Source organism: Bubalus kerabau, chromosome 15 (genome assembly GCF_029407905.1).
Source record: "Bubalus kerabau isolate K-KA32 ecotype Philippines breed swamp buffalo chromosome 15, PCC_UOA_SB_1v2, whole genome shotgun sequence".
In the NCBI taxonomy this organism is placed as follows: domain Eukaryota; kingdom Metazoa; phylum Chordata; class Mammalia; order Artiodactyla; family Bovidae; genus Bubalus; species Bubalus kerabau.
In genome coordinates this window covers 4,450,901-4,465,119 of record NC_073638.1, presented here as the reverse complement: position 1 = coordinate 4,465,119, position 14,219 = coordinate 4,450,901, and the positions used below count along the sequence as shown (strand labels likewise).

General features: G+C 40.4%; 1 protein-coding gene across 2 annotated transcripts in view; it reads right to left on the bottom strand.

The window, feature by feature from the left end:
• PDGFD (platelet derived growth factor D) overlaps window positions 1–14,219 on the bottom strand; it is a 283,416-nt gene that overhangs the window by 78,110 nt on the left and 191,087 nt on the right. The gene's annotated exons all lie outside the window — the stretch shown is intronic.

The following is a 14,219-nucleotide window of genomic DNA, read 5'->3' as shown; positions in this document are numbered from 1 at the left end:
ATTAGGTTTTGGCTTTCTTTCCTCTCAACTCTGCCTCAGGGTGTGGGTTTACTCGGAATCAGAATCACACAGCAGAACTGTTCCTAGGCCTGACCTTACTCCAAGTCCCCAGTGCTTGTCAGGTTCCAACATGCTATAGAGACTGACTGGTATGTCTCCCCAGAATTGATATGTTGCAACTTAAACCTCAGTGTTAGTTTCAGGAAGTGGGGCCTTTGGGAGGTGAGTAGGTCATGAAGGGGGAGATCTCATGAATGGGATTAGTGTTCTTATATTAATAAAAGAGGCCCCAGAGAGCTCCCTGCCTGCTTTTGCAATGTGAGGTCATAGCAAAAAGAGGACTGTCTCTGAACCAGGAAGCAGGCTCTCACCAGACACTGAGTCTCCTGGTGCCATGAACTTGGACAGCCCAGCCTCCAAAATTGTGAAAAATAAATTTCTGTTTCTTCTAAGCCACCCAGCGTATAATATTCTGTTATGACAACCCAGATGAACTAAGGCACAGAATCTCTTAAAGGACCTGGGATATACTTAATTGGATTCTAATTCTCCAAAGACATTTCGATGGTAACAGTAATAATAACAGATGGTTGTACATAGTTTATCAAACCCATATATTTGAAAGGTAATCCTCAGGCAGCTCTATGATGCATGTGGTTCCTTTTCATTTTATGAATTTAAAACAGCAGCTTGGACAGTTTGAATGATGTGTCCTAGGTCTCACAGATACATCAATTCATAGATTTGAATTTGAGTGTTTCTGACTCATATATCCTCAAACCTGTACAAAAAACCTCAAAAAGCAATACACACTGAGGAAACCAGAAGGGAAAGAGACACGTGTACCCCAATGTTCATCGCAGCACTGTTTATAATAGCCAGGACATGGAAGCAACCTAGATGTCCATCAGCAGATGAATGGATAAGAAAGCTGTGGTACATATACACAATGGAGTATTATTCAGCCATTAAAAAGAATACATTTGAATCAGTTCTAATGAGGTGGATGAAACTGGAGCCTATTATACAGAGTGAAGGAAGCCAGAAAGAAAAACACCAATACAGTATACTAACACATATATATGGAATTTAGAAAGATAGTAACAATAACCCTGTGTACGAGACAGCAAAAGAGACACTGATGTATAGAACAGTCCTATGGACTCTGTGAGAGAGGGAGAGGGTGGGAAGATTTGGGAGAATGGCATTGAAACATGTAAAATATCATGTATGAAACGAGTTGCCAGTCCAGGTTCGATGCACGATACTGGATGCTTGGGGCTGGTGCACTGGGACGACCCAGAGGGATGGAATAGGGAGGGAGGAGGGAGGAGTGTTCGGGTTGGGGAACACATGTATACCTGTGGCGGATTCATTTTGATATTTGGCAAAACTAATACAGTTATGTAAAGTTTAAAAATAAAATAAAATTAAAAAAAAATAAATAAATTAAAATAAAAAATCAATTAAAAAAAAAGCAATAAATAAATAGTTCTGGAATATTTTAAAAACCTGGAAAGCTCCTGAGGCCTCAGCAAAGACCCATGCTGAGACAGACATCAGGACCTCAAAGACCTTTTGCAATTATTAAGAAGTCCTGATGGGCTTTCCAGGTGGGCTCAGCAGTAAATAACTCACCTGCCAATGTAGGAGATGCTGGTTTAATTTCTCCAGGGTCAGGAAGATCCCTGGAGGCAGAAATGGCAACCCACAACAGTGTTCTTGCTTGGGAAATCCCATGGACAGAGGAGCCTGGTGGATGACAATCCACGGGGTCGCCAAGGGTCAGATGTGACTGAGCAGCTGAGAGCAGTAGAGCACATAAGCAGTCCTGAGTCTTTGAAAGCTGCTGACTTTCTCCATGAGGTATGACAGCTCAGAAGCTGCATCAATAGAGGATCTGATCCATGTCTGCAATGGTATCACTATTGCATAGTCTGATATAAGAAATGCTGAGGTCAGGCTGTTACACATGCAGTCTGTTACATATGCAATTAAATGTAGCGGAGGCAGATTTTAGAATAAGGATACCTGGTTCCATTCCACAATTCCCCTGACATTTGACCCCTCTAGTGGCCACTACTCCTCCATTCACACCCCCACCCCTTCCAATGCCCAGTGAATCTTGGACCAAACCGCTGAGGTTCGTTGGTAAATTGATATGACTATAACAATAATAGAGTGAGAGCAAGAGAGTTTTTCTGGCCCTAAGTCTGAAAAAAGACAATCAATTGTCTCTTTACAGATCATTGGGGATTGCTTTTATATTGGGTTGGCCAAAAAGTTCATTTAGGCTTTTCCTCAGCATCCTAGGCAAAAACTCAAACAAACTTTTTGGCCAGCCCCACATATTGCTTCTACTCCAAGTGATCAGATGCATCACAGGTATTCAATGAATACTTGTTGGTTCAGCTCAATAAAACATGTTAAGACCTACTTAGTACAATGCCCTGTGATAGACCTACAGGAATAAGGTGCTCCCAGCCCTCCAGGAGCTTTCACTCCAATGGAGACACTGAGACCTGTGCATAGGTTTCTATGGGATAAGAAAACAGCTGGAAAGAAAGATCCACAATATCCACAGTGGTTGTACTTGATGATGGGAGCTATTGGTGGGTTTTAATTTTCTTTTTTACTTTTCTATGTATTTTCAAAAACAGCTGGGATATCTATACATTACTTCTTTGAAAAACCATAATGTTGACAAAGACTAGCAAGATGGGTGCCTGACAAAGGGAAGGCGTATTTGTGGGTGAGGAGCTAAGGACAAGTGGTATCTTTGACATGAATATGTCTGACAGAGAGAGGAGGGCTTGGATTCTTGAGGAAGTGTCTGTGAGAAAGTTAACTGCAGAGATTAGAGGAGGACAGTCATGAAGTATGGACCGCCTGGTCATATGGCTGCAGGTCTGGACTGAGCAATCCGAGGAAGGAGAGGGCAGAACCGAAGCTAGAACGTGAGGAGGATCAGGACACAGACGGCTCGGTGTCTGAGTGAGGCATCGGCACAGTACTCCACAGGAAACTGAAACTCATTCACAAGTGTGCAGCTGAAAGTGCCCTGATTACAGCTTTGCTTCTTCCTCTGGCAGTTACGTGCAGGAGAGACTGAAGGCAGGGAGACGGGAGGTGGGAGACCAGTCAGGAAGCGGCGAGCAGGGCCCAGCCAAGGAGCACTGATCACCTGATCAGGTATTCATGTCTCTCTCTTTTTCCATGCCTTTTCAATCTCTAATTTTTTTTTTTTCCCCCCTGCCTGTCTCCTATTTTCAATTGCAGGGAAGAGTCACTTTGAATATATAATGCAATTTTTTCACAGGTGAAAGAAGCAATGTTGAATGGAGGTCAGCCTTAATCCACCACGTTCCTACTGATAAAGGGATGTCACGAGTGGTTATTTTCAAGGCTAAATGAGTCCTGTCTGTATGATTGATTAATCATTCTTTGGTTCACCTGGGAGAGAAGACTGGCATCTCCCCAGTGTTCCAGGAATCTTCAATTTCCCAGACAGAATGGCTGATTCTTATACAGAAGAAGGGGGTTGCCCAGTTCTCCTTAGGACCAGAGGTGGGTAAGACTGAGTCCCCAAGGACTGCCACCAAAGATGACTGATTGAAAAAAAAAAAAAAAAACCAAAAAAAAGAAAAAAAAACAAACCACAAAAATCACTGTGGGTTTGGACCCTTCAGGGGCACAAAGAGCTCTGCTTGCTCTTCTGGAGGAGAAAAGCTTCTCTCCATGTTCTTCCCTCAGTCCACAGATATAAAGACATTAACAGACATTTTTGTTTTTCTCCTTCATAGATTCCTTGCCTTCATCACTTCTTTTGTCTTGCCTCCCATCCCCTCTCCCCTTTGCTCTCTGGGGTGGCCTGTTTCTGATGTCAGCCCCTGGAAAGGGTCTCAGCTCTCCTCTGCTCCATCTGCTAAGCATGGCTTGACCTGGAGTCAGCTGTCCTGTCCTCAGTGCATTCTCCCCACTGCTGGAGACTATCTGTCACCAGGCCTGTGATCTTCCCTGTGGTTGGAGGGGCATGTACTTATACCCCCTGCTACTGCTGCTACTGCTAAGTCGCTTCAATCGTGTCCGACTCTGTGCGACCCCATGGACTGCAGCCTACCAGGCTTCTCCATCCATGGGATTCTCCAGGCAAGAACACTGGAGTGGGTTGCCATTTCCTTCTCCAATGCATGAAAGTGGAAAGTGAAAGTGAAGTCGCTCAGTCGTGTCTGACTCTTAGTGATCCCATGGACTGCAGCCTACCAGGCTCCTCCATCCATGGGATTTTCCAGGCAACAGTCCTGGAGTGGGGTGCCATCACCTTCTCCCAAGTATACCCCCTAAAGCCCTGGAAAGAATCCTTGATCCTGAATTTGTATGAGAGTGTTGGTGCACCCATACTTTGGCCTTGGGTCACAGCCTAATTCTCCACTCCAGTTTTACAAGGAAGTCCTGAGCTTTGGCATTTTATGGACCACCATTAATAAAGTTGCTTCTTTGATCATCTTTTGACTCTTTTTGTTTTCTGGGCTTCCCAGGTGACTCTAGTAGTAAAAAAAAAACAAAAAAACAAAAAAAAACCCACCTGCCAATGCAGGATAAGTAAGAGATGTGGGTTTGACTCCTGGAATGGGAAGATCTCTGGAAGGAAGCCATGACAACCCATTCCAGTATTCTTCCCTGGAGAATCCTGTGGACAGATGAGCCTGGAGGGCTACAGTCTATACAGTTGCAAAAAGTCAGACATGACTGAAGCAACGTAGCATGCATGCATGCATCTCCTTTCTACTGGCAAGAATAAATAAAAGTAGTAAATGCTTAGCAGCCTCAAGCTGAAACCCTTTGAATTTGTTCATCAGAATACTCTGAAATGCCTGGCTTCTCTGACTTTGTGCTTTTGTTTAGGCAGCATTCTCTTCTCAGGGTCTGCTCCCCTCCCTGACCCAGTCCAGAGAAGCGTAGTAGAATATGCCACCCTCAAGTATGCCACTTCGGCCTAAGAATTATATTGAGCTGAAGGCAACTGAGAAGCAAGCTCAGGAAAGGTCTCTGTTTCCCCCCTATGTGCCTAGAAACATATACGTTCATAAAGGTCACACCTCTGCCCTCATCAGAGATGACTCTGCACCCTTAGCAGCCTACTGAGGCACCAGAGGAGTCCACATAACGAACTTTTCTCACTAGTCCTTTGCTTCCATTTGTTCTCCCATATATTTACCTTTCCAAAATTTTCTGCCCTAGAATCTTCAAAGTCCTTTTCCATTGTCTTGTCACTTCTCTGAAAACGTATTATCCTTTGGTTAAAATGTTATATAAGCCCAGGTTCTAACCACCACTCTGAGTTACTCAACTGAGTAACTCCCACGTGTGTGTGATATTTATGTGTGAATAATCCGTTTGCTTCTTTCTTGTTGATTTGGTTTCTGTCAGTCTAATTTACACAGTTGAAAACAGAACCTACGCGGGTAGAGGGAAGAAAAAATACTTTTTTTTCTTCCCTTAGAGCAGCAAGTCCCATTTTTGTGAGATTAAGTGTTCTTCTTCCTTGTGTGCCCAGAATATTCCATGCACATTTCATCACTGCAATTCACAGTGTTTTATAATTAATATGTCTTTTTCCCTCAAAGGAATATAATTTTCTTCTTATTATCCACAGTGAGTTCTCAGAATTATTTGTTGAATTGATAAGTGAACATTAGGTAGAGATATTTTCTTACTGAGATTCACTTCTTCAAAGCTTTTTAAGAAATAAATACTGCTCTTGCTTTAAGCATATTTTAAATATGCAAATCACTTTCTAATATAATTGAATAGCTTTTTCCTTCTTCAACTTTCTCACTTTCTTCATCTACCAAAATATTAGTACATCAAAAAGCACAATTATAGAGAAAAAATGATATGTATATAAAGAGGTCCAGTTATTTAATATCAGTGCATCTTTATGATTTTTAGGGATAAAAAGTTTACTTGTGGAAAGTCTGTATAACTTAATGCTAGATAAACAGGATACTGGACTGTCCAGGCGTCATTATACAGCATCCCTCACAAGGTTGGAAATGTGTTTACTCAGCGCCTGGGGAGTCATCTGTTCATGTGATTAGTGCATGGGTTTTATGAGGAAAATTAATTACAGTAATAAAGTACTATTTCAAACACTGCTTATGTTGGGGAGGACTAGCCAACGTGGAAGAACACATTCCCCAAATCAGAGAACATGCAGAGGCAATATGTGTGAGGTTCTTAACTGCATCTAAGGGCCATCACAGATAAGATTTAGGGGGCTTCCCTGGTACTCTGTGCAAACTTTATATATTTATTTTTCTTTGGATAGGGTCCACAGCTTTCATCTCTTGGATAACACATATGTGTGAGCTCTGTGATCACAAACTCACAAGCTGTGTTCACTGTTTCACTAGTTAAGTTACCCAACCTGAGTTCACTGCCTCACTTATTAAAAAAGAAGAGGGTTGGTCTAAGCATTGGTTCTCCAAGATTCTGTATTTTTCTTACAATCAGTCTTCATGCAATGCATGGTTTAGGAGCAGATTATAATATGCCACATGCTGCATTAAACACTTCACATACATTGCCCTGTATATTTACTCCTCACAATAACCCAGAGTTATATGCTCTTATTTATTATTATTTTATAATATATTTTTATCATCATCAGGACTGTGTCTACCAAACTGTAAGTTTTGCAAGAGTAGGAACCTTGTTGTGTTTTGTGCACTACCCAGTATTTATCAAAGTGCATGAAAAATAATAGGTGCCCAATAAAAAGCCCTTTGAATAATGCATTGAAACGACTATACAACTAGCAAAAAAGCCCTGAATTCCACAGGGGAAAATACTGTCACAGGATTTCATTCTGCCTCACTTTCTTGTCTTCTCCTGCTTCCTTAATCCTATTTTTGTCCCCTCCTCTTGTGCTCCCCACTCCATCTGCAAGAGCCCATTTCCCTTTATTCTCCTCAATCACTATCATTTGCTTCTAGACCTAGCCATGCTCCTTGTTAAATTATCCTTTGCCCCAGGACTATATTGAATATTGCTTTTTACTCTCTTAAGAAGTCAATCAAAGTTCTCATTATGTATTCAAGTTTTCTGAACGCAAGTTGATTAAAATAACTGATTCTTTTAACCTTCCCAATGAGACTCCTAGTTTATCAAAAAATGTTCTCTGTAATTGGTGAAATTTTAGAACATCTGTAAAACTTTACGAATACTTATCTACCTTTGCCTAAGAAATGTTGCAACAAGACTCTGGCCTTAGGAATGATTGCTTCAACCAGTATCCTTTGATGCCCCTGGGCTTGCCAACTTGGCATCCTACTGCTCCTCACTTGGTGCCTTAGGGGTATGCGTGTACTCTCATCCTGTCTGACACAGACCATGACCCTGGGTTTTCTTTCTGCTCCACACTTTGTTATCTTGTTGATACTTTCTTAGTATCTGCCCTGAGCTAACTCTCTGATTTTAGCTACCTCACCTGGTCTAAGTACTAAAAGATTTGAGAAACATACAAAACAGGATGGGGTCAGATGAGGATAAGAAAACCTTCTGACACTTGGCTGAGGGAGGATCAGCTACTGTTTTACTTCCCTCTCTTATGTTTGCCTCCTTACAGTGGCTGGAATCCCAAGATGCCAAGAGATTCACTCAAAGAAAAGATTCTTCTTTTTTCTGTTTCAGGGTTTAGCATTTGTTGCCTTTTTTCTTAAAGCATTTCTCGCATACTTCCACATGGTGTTGGTGCTGCTGGCTGCTCTTTCGGTACCAACTCAAATTTTACACACACAGATCTCCTTTGACTTTCTAAGTGGAGTGGGTCTTTTTCCGGTCATCCTCTGTGAAAATATTCTCTTTTATCCTCTTTCTAGTTACTATTGAACCTCAAAAAACTTTATGTTTGTATATATGTACTTACTTTCTTGTTTACGTAAATGTTTATTGTTTGTTTCCACCAGACCACCTTACCTGCCTGCTGAGAAACCTGTATGAAGGTCAAGAAGCAACAGTTAGAACCGGACATGGAACAATAGACTGGTTCAAAATTGGGGAAGGAGTACAACAAGGCTGTGTATTGTCACCCTGCTTATTTAACGTATATGCAGAGTACATCATGTGGAATGCCAGGCTGGATGACACACAAGCTGGAATCACGATTGCAGGGAGAAACAGCGATAACCTCAGATATGCAGATGACACCACCCTTATGGCAGAATGCTAAGAGGAAGTAAAGAGTCTCTTGATGAAGGTGAAAGAGGAAAATGAAAAAGTTGCTTAAAACTCAACATTCAAAAAAAAAAAAAAAACACTAAAATCATGGCATCCAGATCCATCACTTCATGGCAGATAGATGGGGAAACAATGGAAACAGTAATAGATTTTATTTTCTTGGGCTCCAAAATCATTGCAGATGGTTACCGCAGCCAAGAAATTAAAATGTTTGCTCCTTGTAAGAAAAGCTATGACAAACCTAGACAGCATATTAAGACATTGCCAATGAAGTATAGTCAAAGCTATGGTTTTTCTGGTAGTCATGGATGGATGTGAGAGCTGAACCATAAAGAAGTCTTAGTGATGAAAAATTGCTGCTTATGAACTGTGATGTTGGAGAAGATTCTGGAGAGTCCCTTGGACTGCAAGGAGATCAAGCCAGTCCATCCTAAAGGAAATAAACCCTGAATATTCATTGGAAGGACAGATGCTGAAGCTGAAACTCCAATACTTTGGCCACCTGCTGCATAGAGCTAACTCATTAGAATAGACCCTGATGCTGGGAAAGATTGAAGGCAGGAGGAGAAGGGGACGATAGAGGATGAGATGGTTGGATGGTATCACTGACTCAATGCACATGAGTTTGAGTAAACTCTGGGAGTTGGCAATGGACAGGGAGCCCTGGCATGCTGCAGTCAGACATGACTGAATGACTGAACAACTATGTGAGATCCTGAGGACAGAGATCTGCCTATCTTTCTCACAGCTGTATCTCCAGGACCCTGGACTGAGCTTGGTCTAGCATACAGTAAGCATTTAATAAATAATACTGCATCTCTCTTATTGCCAAACCTTCAGTAGGGTATACTGAAATGACGTTGAGGGAAACAGGATCTGCCATGTGACGACCATCCTCATCTTGACAATCCTTGGCTCTATAAATAGTCCTGGCTGACGTGATCAGAACAACCAGGGATGTTCAAAAACCTTCAACAATTTTGATCTGACAATGGAAATAAACATGGAATTTCCACATTTTGTAGAGAAAGTGAATGAGGTCCTTTAGTTTCTAGCTTTGAGAATTTAGTTTATGGGAATAATAATGAATTGCCCATCATTATTTTGTTTTTGTTTCACCAACTGGCAAGTTTTAGGTGAGCAAAATAAGAATCTGTGAAAGCTGTTACAAATCAGAATCTTCGTTATTAACTCAGTGGCCTTATTCTTCCTTTTTTTTGCAACCTCATCTTCTTTTCCATCCCCTTCCCTTTCTGCATCTATTTTAAATAATTATTTATAATGCAAAACCATGATTCATGTGGAGTTTAAAGCTCAATGGAAATTTTAACTGTGCTACTTGAAGTTGATTCAAACTATAGAGGTACACAGTTAGTAACAGATAAAATTACTTTTTTAATCTTAGAAAATGTTTATAAGGTATTATTAAATTCAATTTAAAAAATAAACTAGAGTTTGTTAATAAAACAAATGTTTGGGCTAGCTTTCAAGTAATTTAATTTTTACTTTAATATTTAATATTTTAATGTTGTAAATCATCTATATATCAATACAAGTTTTAAAAATAAGTTTTTGAATTAAAATGTACTTTTCATTAAACACAGGTTTCCCTGGTGGTGCAGATGGTAAAAGCATCTGTCTGAAATTTGGGAGACCCAGGTTCGATCCCTGAGTCAGGAAGATCCCCTGGAGAAGGAAATGGCAACCCATTCCAGTATTCTTGCCTGGGAAATCCACGGATGGAGGAGCCTGGGGAGGCTACAGTCCATGGAGGTGCAGAGAGTCAGACACGACTGAGTGACTTCACTTTCACTTTCATTAAACACATATATACAAATAAAAGGCTTTTTTAATGTTTGTCACAATATGAAATAAAATGCTTTTACTTTGGAGGTCAGAAGTGAATTATGGTCAGAGGTATGTGTATATGTGCATACATACAGACACACAATGACAACTGGGCTGTTTGTACAGGTCTGCCAAGTTCACTTATCACCTGATGATACATTAATAATTACACCAGTGATAATGATAACAATAAGAGCAGTAGATATTTGTATAATTTTACCAAGTTCCAGGCAGGGTGCTTTACAAACATTACTTAACCCAATAACTAGTTAACTGTATATCAGGCAGCATAATCACAATCTTACAGATGACAAAACTGAGCCTTTGGTCAGTAAGAAGCAGAGCTGAAATTCACACACATGCTTGCAGACTTCTTTGCACACCACACGCTTGGAGTCTAATAATTGACACCTTTCCAATAATCTACTTAATGGTCTTCAAAAAGATTCCCAACAATCCAATCAATCCATTCATTCCCCAGTAAACTAAATTTGCGATGGCAGAGCCTAATTTATTTAGACAAACACATTTTGCTAACAATTTGATAACATTATCCATTATGCTGTCTGATGGTATCTGTTGTTTTTACTGTGTTGTGTGCTCTGTCGTGTCCGACTCTTGGTGACCCCATGGACTATAGCCCATCAGGCTCCTCTGTCCATGGAATTTTCCAGACAAGAATCCTGGAGTGGGTTTCCATGTCCTACTCCAGGGGATCTTCCCAACCCAGAGACTGAACACATGTCTCTTGCACCTCCTGCATTGACAGGCAGGCTCTTTATTACTGTGCCACCTGGGAAGCGCTGATGGTTATCTATCCTCCTCAACTGAGTGAAATTAGGAAAGAAAACTCAGTAGGAGAAAAAAAATTGAAATATGAAATTGAATCATTTTCTCAGTAGGAGTCATTTCAACAAAGATCATCACTAGCCATGTATAAGGCACTGTGTAGAATACACACAGGACACTTGTCCTATCTTAGATTGCTATCGATCATATCTGGAGGAAACACACACACACACACTTCGTGATGGCAAAGATAGGATCATTATCACCATTATTTATTGAGCACTTCCACTATATCCTGGGTGCTATTTTAAGTATTTGCTATTAATTTAAAATCTCACACCAACTCCAATTATTATCCCCATTTTATGGATATAAAACCAAAAGGTAAGAGACTCATTCTATATCACACATTAATAATTGGGAAAACATTCTTTGCATCAAAATTAGCTTTATAGCAATGTGGTCCCCTATGGCTGTGCTGCCTTGCCCTGGGAAAGACTGTAACAGGTGTTGGAAAAAAAAAATGTAAGTGATTGAATTAGCACATCAGACAAAATTGTAGCAATTATAAGAATAATTGCTAACCAAAACTACATGATCATGATGTTACCCCATTAGTCAGTCTCCCATACTTTGCTGGAGTGAAAAATAGACTAAAAATATACACCAGACTTATTCTAAAAATGTTATAAGCATGGGAACCATGTAGATGTGGTTCTAGTGCAGTGGGCTCTTATGGTCCTGGGCACCTGTAGCTTACAGCCTCAAGGGAGGCCCTTGTACAACAGGAGAGTCTTGAGGTAGGAAGAAGAGAGGTGTTTGATGGAAGGCTGAGAAGTGGAAATGTAGAGATGAGAAAGGAGTGGTTTTGACTTATCCAAATAGCTACGCACCATTTTCTAAGAGCACGGTCATTGCTCAGGAATTATTATCAGTCCAAATTTCCCCAGCACCTGCCATGCCTTAAAGGAGCAATTGCAAAACAGCTGCCTCCAAATTCGAGAGGCTTTGTAGGTCTGTACATTTTAAAATTCATTATTTAAATACACCTAAAGGAGGCTTGTCATTTTTTCTAGTTTCATGAGATATAATTGACATAGAGCACTGTATAATGTGGGAAGCATAATGATATGACTTATATACATCAGAGCTCACTATTTTTAATCCCACTGTCTCCCTCTAATTTTATACAAGGCTCACTAAGAGTTTTTTTTTTTTTTTACTAAGAGTTTTAAGTCTGGTCTCTGTAGCATTTGATTTTATAAACTCTGCTTTAAAGTTTTTCCAAGAAAAATTTAAGCATGAATAAAATGACCTTTCCAAAACATTGGTCAAGCCATAAATGATCCCTGTTGAACAAGGTTCAAATAAAAGAGTTTATCAAAAAGTCACACAGATCTAGAGTTTATATACACCTGAAGGTTACACTCACTCTACCTCTTGGAATTCAGCCACCAAAGCACTTTGGCCCTAATTGATCATATTTAGTGCCAGAAGCCTATTAGGAGCGAAAAGGGAGCCTGGAGCTATTTGCAATGAATGCAAACCAAGAGGCTGGTATAACAAAAAAATGTACGACAGCCATCATTTCTAAAAAACACAACTGAATGTACTGGTGGAGGTGAATAAGTGAGTGAGTGGAGTCGTGCCAAAGAGTTTACATCCAAACTACAGTCTGTCCAACACTCCACTTAACAGCAGCCAGGAAATGAGTGACAAACCTGCACTATAAGCCAAAGCACCTCAAATGGAAATACTCCCTTTTCCTTAAATCCACATCTGCACTGCCTGTTTCAACGAAAAGGAGTTATTTTGCCTTAAAGACATAATATTAGAGTTAGTGTGTTTCTAACTGACTTATGGATCATTTAACTTAGTCATAACCAAAGCTTCACAAAAAGCATATACATGAGCACTAACAGTCCTTGATATGTTGAGGGAATAAAACAGGTCCTTAACTAAGCCATTCTGCCACATCACCATTCCAACATGCTGAGACCGTTTTGTCCATGAAAAATTGAGAACAGATGCATCACTGAACACATTAAAAGCAAAGAAATGCAAAAACCAAAGGTTCATACTTCCATTTTAATGCTGAGCAGCACTGCATGAGTATGCAATAATGTATATCATGCTTGATGGATTATTCCCAAATTAAAGTAGAGCCAGGATCACCACATGCTATTTTTTCATTTATAGTATTCTGATGTAGAATTCACTTAGTATTTAATAACTTATCATAATGCAAAAAAAAAAAAAAGAGAAGAAACCACATTAGGTTTGAAAAAAATCAAGATTTTTTCCTACTCTAAATTTAACTCATATGAGGAAAACCCCCACAAATGGACTCCATTTGTAGTACTATGTTCCATTTTGGCAACCACATTTTGAAAAGGGGTAGCAATAAACTGAATGAGAGTTAGTGATGCTGCCAGGTGAGCAAGAGGCAATATGCTATGAACAACCCAAGGATTCAGAGATATTTAATCTATCCTAAAGGTAACACATAGGAGAAGGCAACGGCAACCCACTTCAGTACTCTTGCCTGGAAAATCCATGGACAGAGGAGCCTGGTAGGCTGCAGTCCATGGGGTAGCTAAGAGTCGGGCACGACTGAGCGATTTCACTTACACTTTTCACTTTAATGCATTGGAGAAGGAAATGGCAACCCACTCCAGTGTTCTTGCCTGGAGAATCCCAGGGACAGAGGAGCCTAGTGGGCTGCCGTCTATGAGGTCGCACAGAGTTGGACACGACTGAAGTGACTTAGCAGCAGCAGCAGCAAAGGTAACACATAGACAAAATTATCCCAACTTCTCCCTGCGCTTCATCTGTTAACACCCAGTCCTTCTGTCTCATTACTCATCATTAGTTGTTACTGCTTTTTAACTGTCATTTCCACCAGACTATCAACTCCAGGAGGTTCAAGGACCCTGTCTTCTTGCTTGCCTTTTATCTACTACACCTATCAGAGTGTCTGATAATAAGCAGGAACTCTACGTGTGGGCATGTGCTCAGTTGCTTTGCGACCCCACAGACTGTAGCCCGCTAGGCTCCTCTGTCCATGGAATTTTTCAGGCAAGAATATTGGCATGGGTTGGCATTTCCTCCTCCAAGGAACTTTATATTGTTTTACTAATGAATGACTGAGTAAAGGAGATCCATGACCATGTATGACCCAACAACTAGACTTAACTACAAGGTAGATTATACGTCAATATGAGGTTGAACATCTTCTAACAGAAGCATTTAAAGTTTAAAATGGCTGCCCAGGTGCTTAAGCAGACGTGAGAGCAAAAATAAACATGGGTAGAGTAAGCAAAAATCAACCTTTGGGTCCT